This window comes from Micropterus salmoides, unplaced genomic scaffold, assembly GCF_014851395.1.
Source record: "Micropterus salmoides isolate LMB-PRFRI ecotype aquatic unplaced genomic scaffold, ASM1485139v1 Ms_hic_scaffold_2, whole genome shotgun sequence".
NCBI lineage: Eukaryota > Metazoa > Chordata > Actinopteri > Centrarchiformes > Centrarchidae > Micropterus > Micropterus salmoides.
This window is the reverse complement of record NW_024041150.1, coordinates 52,578,337-52,586,027: the sequence shown is the minus strand read 5'-3', so window position 1 is coordinate 52,586,027 and position 7,691 is coordinate 52,578,337. Positions and strand designations below refer to the sequence as shown.

Below are 7,691 nucleotides of genomic sequence, written 5' to 3'. Positions count from 1 at the left end.
GTGGAAAACTTCTTTACCTTCACTTGGGTAGAAATATGACGACTTTTATGGTAAATACAGTATTTAAACTTTTCTGAGGTAAAAGGGAAAGTGTACTATATTTAAAGCCAATCAGGTGACCATCTTGCATTTAGATGGCGTGCTAGCAGAGTTGTTGATCTTCAAGTAGGAAGTCTGGGGTTCAAATCCTGCTCAGGGTTTTAATTGTTTTTTGTCAAAGAGAAAACATTTACCGTTAATGAGCCCGAGCAAGGCATTGCCATCAAGTCTCAACTGTGATTCCTGCTGCTAATTGCTTTGTCTCTGTTGTGTATAATTTTAGAGCATTATAGCCTAAATTGTTATTATTAGAGCAGAATTAGTGACAATTGTGTTACAAAACATGCATCAATATAGTCCGTCAGAGTAAGAATGTCCTGTTTCTAGCACACAGCACAAAAGACTCCAGCTTATTCCACAAAGTCAGGTTATGGTTAAAATAGCACGATCATCAGAGGGCATGTCTAGGACACAGAGAGGGCGAGCAGTGTAGACAAAAAACAGACATCAGTGATTATCCTCAATCATTATTAATCATTTTATTAATTATCCTTACTTATTTTAAACCTTTTTACCTAGATGTGCCTTGTCTTTACTTAGAAGTGCTGAACTGTAGTCAGGAATACAGAAACAAGCTCACTGTGGTTAAGATCCTTCAGTGGGAGGATTGACTGCAGACGCTGAGACTTTGCACGCCTTGTTCAACTGTTATACTGTAGATTTGTGACGGCAGGGGAGGCTGCAGGTGGTCAGAATCTGTGCGCGCTCTGTTCTACTGTTATTAAGACTACAGGAGGGACTGCTGATGTATTAAACTGCTGAGATTAAGACTACATGTTTAATTACTGATTAAGGGTTTGATTGTTAACTTTCAACCTCTGATGCTTATAGCCTGTGTGAACTTTGAGTGAACTCGCTTAAGGAATTCACGACAGATTGATGATGAGCAGAAACACGACTGATACAGCCAGCACTATATCAAGATTACTGATACAGCATTACACATGTTATTCTTCTATTAATTTTTAAAAAAATACGGTGAGACTGAAGTTGAAATATAATGGAGAACTTCTTATCCATCCATCGTCAACCGCTTATCCTGCATACAGGGTCGTGGGGGGCTGCATCTTATCCCAGCTGACATTGGGCGAAAGCCGGGTTCACCCTGGACGGGACGCCAGTCAATCGCAGGGCCAACAGGGTGTTAGTGACTGTACATGTCAGAGTAACAGAGGTGATACTCACGAAGTCAGAGTAGTACTTTACAAATTAAGATTTTTTTTACACACAAACACATGAAAAGTTCAATTTCAGTGTTTAAAATCTAATGCTTTGTTATGAGTTAAACTCCCAACAGTTTATACAATTATTTTAATAACTTTTATTTATTAAAGGTTTTCTTGAACAATATAAATCCTCCACTCCAGACTCTACTACTAAAAATCTCTAATAAAGACAATCATTAGTTGCAGTCTGATACAAAATGAGTAAACTTACTGGGCTGCTGATCTTCCATTATAGGAGGACTGGTTGTTTCTATTAAAGGTAACAGGACACAAACCCTCTGCACACAGTTTGCTCCTCCAGTGACTTTAAAGTGAAAACTATCATCTGTTGAACAAACTGAAGCTCCTCTGCTGCCTCCTGCTGGCTGCTTCCTGTCACTGTCAGTCTGTTCGTCCCTCAGGACAAACTGGAGAGCTCCTCACAAAACATTCACATTAACACAACAGCTGCATTTACTACACTGCTGTACTCAAGTACTACACTCAGGTACTTGTACTTTACTTTCTACTTCACTACATTTATCTGACAGCTTTAGCTACTAGTTACTTTACAAATTAGGACTTTTACACACAAACACGAGTTCAAATTTAGTGTTTAAAATATGTTTCGTTGAGTTAAACTACCAACAGTTTATACAATTAATAAGTTTCCTTGTACATATACGCTACGTACGATATAAAGCCACCACACCAGACTCTACTGGTGAAAATCTCTGATACAAAATGAGCTTCAGCTCAACAGCAGCGGTAAAATCCTGTTTTTACATTAATGAGCCATTAAAATAACAGAAACTTCATATAATTAATATCTTTAATGTTAGAAAATCTAAGTTATGACATTAAACTTTCTACCGACTCGCTGCAAGTCCTCTTTGTAGACAGTCATGTAGTATTAGATGCATTCAGCAGCAGCTCGCTGTATCATAGACGCCATGATTTAGACAGCTGGTGGTTGAGAAATGGTTTCACGCAGCTTTGGTTAGAATTAAAGAGTGCTGGTAAAGGGATGATATATATGAGAATAATCTACATTGAAATAGGGTTAGGGTTGTGTTAAGTGAAATACACATGCTTATTCTCTCTCACTCTGTTTACATGTTCACTTTTTGAGACCCACATATATACCAGCTTTCAATATCGGCCTGTTATAAGTGCAGTTTATACAGTAAAGGGGTCCACTAACCAAATCATTCTCAAAATCGAAAATATCGGCTCATAAATCGCCTCTTTTTCACTTTAATATCGGCATCGGCCCCCAAAAACCCATATCGGTCGGGCTCTAATTATAGCATATTAAAAGTATATTGTTAATATAATCATAAACTGTTGATAATAATGTATTATTTATATGATGTTACTATATTCATTATAATTTCAGATAATAGTACATAATAGTATATCATAGCATCTTGCTCTTGTGTTTGAGTGACGGGGCTGTTGAAACGGTCAGCGGTCGGTCGGACAACGTGGAAGATTACGTTCGGTTGTAACTGTGACTCGCAAATCAGTTTTCTGGTTCGCAAGGATCTATTTTTAGGAACGTATGAGAGTGAAATGCTCGCACTGTCGATCCCTGGGCTTTAACGTTACACCACACAGAAAAATCACACGTCATTACAACCTGCCTATCAAGTAATTTTGGCTATGCAATAGAAATATATACGTTCACACACACTTAGCATAGCAACTCTTTGTGCAAAAATAATTTTCACATTTACAAAAATATCTCCTGGACTTTTTGACATGTCAAAACCACTTTTCTGCAGGTGGTAAGCTATAAAAGCATCACAGTTCTCCTTAAAAAAAAAAAAAAAGAGGAAATTAACTGTCAGGGTTTGGTATGGGTGAAGCAGGTAGTAGGTTGGCGGACCCAAATGCAGGACACGAAAGCCAGCAGGAACAGTTCAGAGGGGTTTTAATAAGCAAACAAAAGACGAGCACACTTACAAACAGAGTGGCTGATTGACTGAGTCCAAAAACAAAGGCTGTCCAACAGAAATCCAAAAGGGTGAAAACCAGAATCCAAAAATGAGTAGGGTAACAGGGAGACACGGCGAGTAAGGCTGAAGACACAAGCACAAACTGCAACACTGGGTGACAATAAACAATGACCCGACCAAGACAAGACAGAAACACCAGGTATATATACACACAGGGACTAACGAGCAGGGCGGGAGCAACACAGGTGAAAGACATGAGGCTAACGAGGCACAGGCAGGGAGAGAGAGCAGGGGAAAACAGAGACAGACATGCAGAGTGTGACATTAACATCATTAATAATTTCTTCTTGAACTGACAATGCTAGATGATTTTTCTCTCTACATTTTTCTCTTGACCTGTGGAGCTGCAGAGGGCCCTGATGGTTAATCACAACCTCTGTGATGTAGATTTAACAGAGAAAGCTATCCAACGTGTGTCTGATGTACCAGTCAACAATGTGAAGTATGCTGTCAGAGATGTATTTGTCATAGATGTACTGCATTCTGAGCGTATTCCATTGTTTTGGCAAATCAAGTACATCTTTAACATAAACACCATGTGGATCCTTTGTGGAAAAATGTTGATTCCTCTGCCCTATGACCATCACTTTCATGCAGTGTCACAGTTGATGAAGAATGGACTTTACTGAAACCAGGAGATGAAATGGACTTTCAGGCAAATGACACTTACTCAAATGATGATCATTTATGTCACAGTTAGACATTGTGTTTAAAATGAAATGTTGTAATATGTGAAAATGAAAAGGATTTAATAAATTCTGATTTTAATTAAAAATATATAGACAGATATAGATTATAAATAATCTCATACGATTGTACCTGTCAAAGCCAATTTTGTCCCCTTTTTGAAGGGTCCATTTTTGTACTGTCAAATAAAGGTACAAAATTGCCACCACAGGTACAAGACTGGCCTCTTAAGGTACAAATCACAAGTGTACAAAAGCTGTGACAAGCCATTGTACCCCTAAAGGTACAAATATGTACTTTATTTTCTGAGAGTGGAATGAAGTCATTATATTTTAACAAAATCTACCCGCCCCACTGCTGTGCATTACCCTGCGATATTGCTCTGCTGATATGGTCGTAGGCTGCTAGCCCCTTTAGACCGTCTGACAGACAGAGTAACTGTCTGGGACTGTACTGGATGAGATGAGCTCACTGCTCTTCATCCGAGGTAGAAAACCTAAACTGAAAACACTTGTGATCAGACACATCTGTTTGCCGTGCAGATACACTGGGATTGCGCGTGCCGGTGTAAACATGAAGCAGATGGTCTCTTCCTGATTATAGAAGATGTGGCGAAAGAAAAAATAAATACAGACGAAGATTTTTTTTTTTTGTATGCACTAATAAGGAGCTTGGACTGTTACTGAATGTAATATAGGAGTGTGGCGGCTGAAAACAGACTGGGAGTCGTTGCAAAGTAAATACGGCGACATGCACAGTACAAGTGTAGGCAGATAAGTGTTATTTGCACGGTAAATAATATTTTTGAGGGGCTATATGTACGTTTTTCAATGAAATTGATAAAATTTTCTTTGCCTTATTGTTAATGGGCTCAAAACTCACTTGTAAATGAAGCACACGCCTGTTTTCCCCTTTGCTTGCATCAGACAATATTCTGCTTTTAATGTGAGGTCTCCGGGTCAGATTCAGCCCTGTGCGCGCTCCTGATCCTCTCTCACACTACAGCGACAACACGGCAGCTAACGACACGAAGCCCACTAACACCATAAAACTACCGGCTCACAGCAAAACACCAGGCTCCAAGTAAGATATAAAACAACAATAAAGGTTTATGTGCTGAAGCCCATCAGACCAAACAGGTTCAGATGATGTCGAGTAAGAACAAAGTGAGCATTAGTAAAGCTGGAGAAACACAGAGAAAGTCACGTTAGCTCGCCAGCTAACGCCGAGCAGTTGCTTAAGTGATCCGGTGCAAAGTTATATAACGTTAGCTTTCCACATTACTTCACCAACTAACGTGACCCGTGTTACCATCCTGTGTACCACTGTTGATTTAGCCTGCAGAGAGGATGTAACAGCAAAAAGCAAATGTGGAGCGATTTGTTTTCTAAAGGTAACTTAGCCTATAGTGATGCAGTCACCTAACGCTACAGCAGCTCGGACCTGCCGCTGTTTGCTTCGTAACGTTCAGTTTAGGTTTATTGTGATTTTACCAAAACTCAGGTACACAGCTTCACCACCTCTCAGTTGCTGTAACTAACTAGACACACATAATATAAAACACTGCACCAAAATGGTCACAACAACCCAGAGGAAGGAAGAGCAGTCCACTAACACTAGTTACAGTAAAGTTACTGACTGCGGTCTAACTGTTATAAAGTGTGATACAATCTTAATATTCAGTCCAGCTCACTAACCGTTTCATTATCATCCAGTAAATGTAGCTGTGCTGACATTGCTGAGCCTCTGGTGACAGATTCACAGATAGTAAAGATAGTTGCTGAAAGCAGCAGGCGAGCTAAAGATGTAGCACGTCGGCTAAATGCAGTAATCACCGTGCCAATCCAAACCTAAAAAATACTTCAAATACTCTCGGAAAATGTCAATGCTAACATGCTGGTGTTTAGCAGGTATAATGTTTGTTGAGTTTTGTTAAAAATGTAGTTTTCATTCATTTTTCAAACTGTCTCAGACCCCACTCATGAACTTAAAAGAAACGTTGTTTTTTCTTCCACCCTGTCTGGGGCATATTTCAAACAGAAGGCGACAGCCGCTGCAATGCTTGCCTCCGTTTCTGCAGTCGTCCTCTGAATACTCTCTGTAAAGAATATTTGGTAATGTAACGTGATCATGTAACGAGCACGGATTAGTTCAACCTGCAGCTGATAAAACTGTTACTGTAACGTTGCAGTAGGAGTTTACCCGAGTTTCCAGCTCAGTCTATAGCAGCTGTCACTCTGCCTTTTTTTGGGAGGATTGTGCTGATATGCGGCTCGCTGCGCTGAATGAAGTAACGTTAGGGAGCCGGTGTTGATCTGACTCTGAGACGGGAACGTTGAAATAACAGAGCCTGAACGTGTCTGAGTGAAAAGCCACAGCCTGCATGCTGGTGTCCCTGCATTTATTGCAGGATTTCTGTATGAAAGTGGTTGTGTTTCAGATTCTGCTCGCTCATGAGTTCAAGCGAGCACTCGTACGAGCAAACACCTGGTTGCAATCTTAGAACTGCTAATTTTATGAATTTGATGCATTTAAAGCATCCACCACTGAGTAGTTAATGTATGATGAACATGTAGTTAATTGGAATTGTCTCTATATTGTCTGGAGTAATTTAGTTTTTAAGTTTGCTTGTTTCAGGATGGCTTGGGTTAGGGCAGTGTGGCAAGAAAGAAAAGGCAAGAAGAAGGGACGGTGCCAGACAGCTGGGTAGACAGAAAAAATGTTACTGTTCTGGCCAAATATTGCAAATGCAGCAAGACATTTGAAGGAACGCCGCAAAACAGAGGGTTGGAGAAAGTTTCCTCTTCTGAAAGAGAAGATGAGATCTGGTGGGTACACTTACATGTCACATCTATTATGTGCCTTTTGTCATATGGCATATTGCTTTGCCTGTGTTAATTGTTACTTATTATTTGTAGATGACTTTAAAGGATAACTGCGACTTCACAAGTAGTACAGAAGCTGAAGAAGGGGCACGACTGTTAATGGATTTTCATGAACTCTTCCCTTGTTGCCATGTTGACAGTGCAAGACTTTCAAAATTAACATAACCATTTAGCTGAATTTGTTTGGACTATGCTATCAAGAGTAAGCAATGTCAATTTTGGTGTCACCATACAACAAAGGCCACAATAAGGAACTAATCCAGTTTGATATCTTGAAGTGACTTGGGTAGATTGATATTAAATTTGATAAGCATTCACACTCCTGTAGTAAAAACTGCACCTTTTGATTTCTTTCTGGAGCAGAATGAATTTTTGTAATTTGCGTCTGAACTAGATGATAGTGGTCACAGTGAGGAAGAGTTTGATGAAGAGAAGAGTCCAAGGAAATTGTGAATCTCAACAGTGATGAAGGTTAGTCTTTGTTTTTCCCCTGTAACGGAGAGACTGCTTGTCATGAGGAATAAAAACAGCAACAAAAATAGTGACAAATTACCTACAGAATGCAATTCAGATTGCTTTATTGGCATGAAAGCTTCAAGAACAATATGTACACTATAAATACATAAGACAAATACAATTTGTCCAATTTGTTTTGGCAGCACACAATAACAGTTAGGCTCATTAGTGTTTAGCAGCACTGTAGAAGGTGTGACAACCAGCCTGACAATATTAAATATGTATTGAAGCAAAATACTTTTCTAAACCTAAATCTAAGACACGGAGTCTAGTTTATT

At 39.4% G+C, this 7,691-nt stretch overlaps 1 protein-coding gene across 1 annotated transcript in view; it reads right to left on the bottom strand.

The window, feature by feature from the left end:
- LOC119912613 (butyrophilin-like protein 2) overlaps window positions 1–7,691 on the bottom strand; it is a 566,400-nt gene that overhangs the window by 79,748 nt on the left and 478,961 nt on the right. The window lies entirely within an intron of this gene.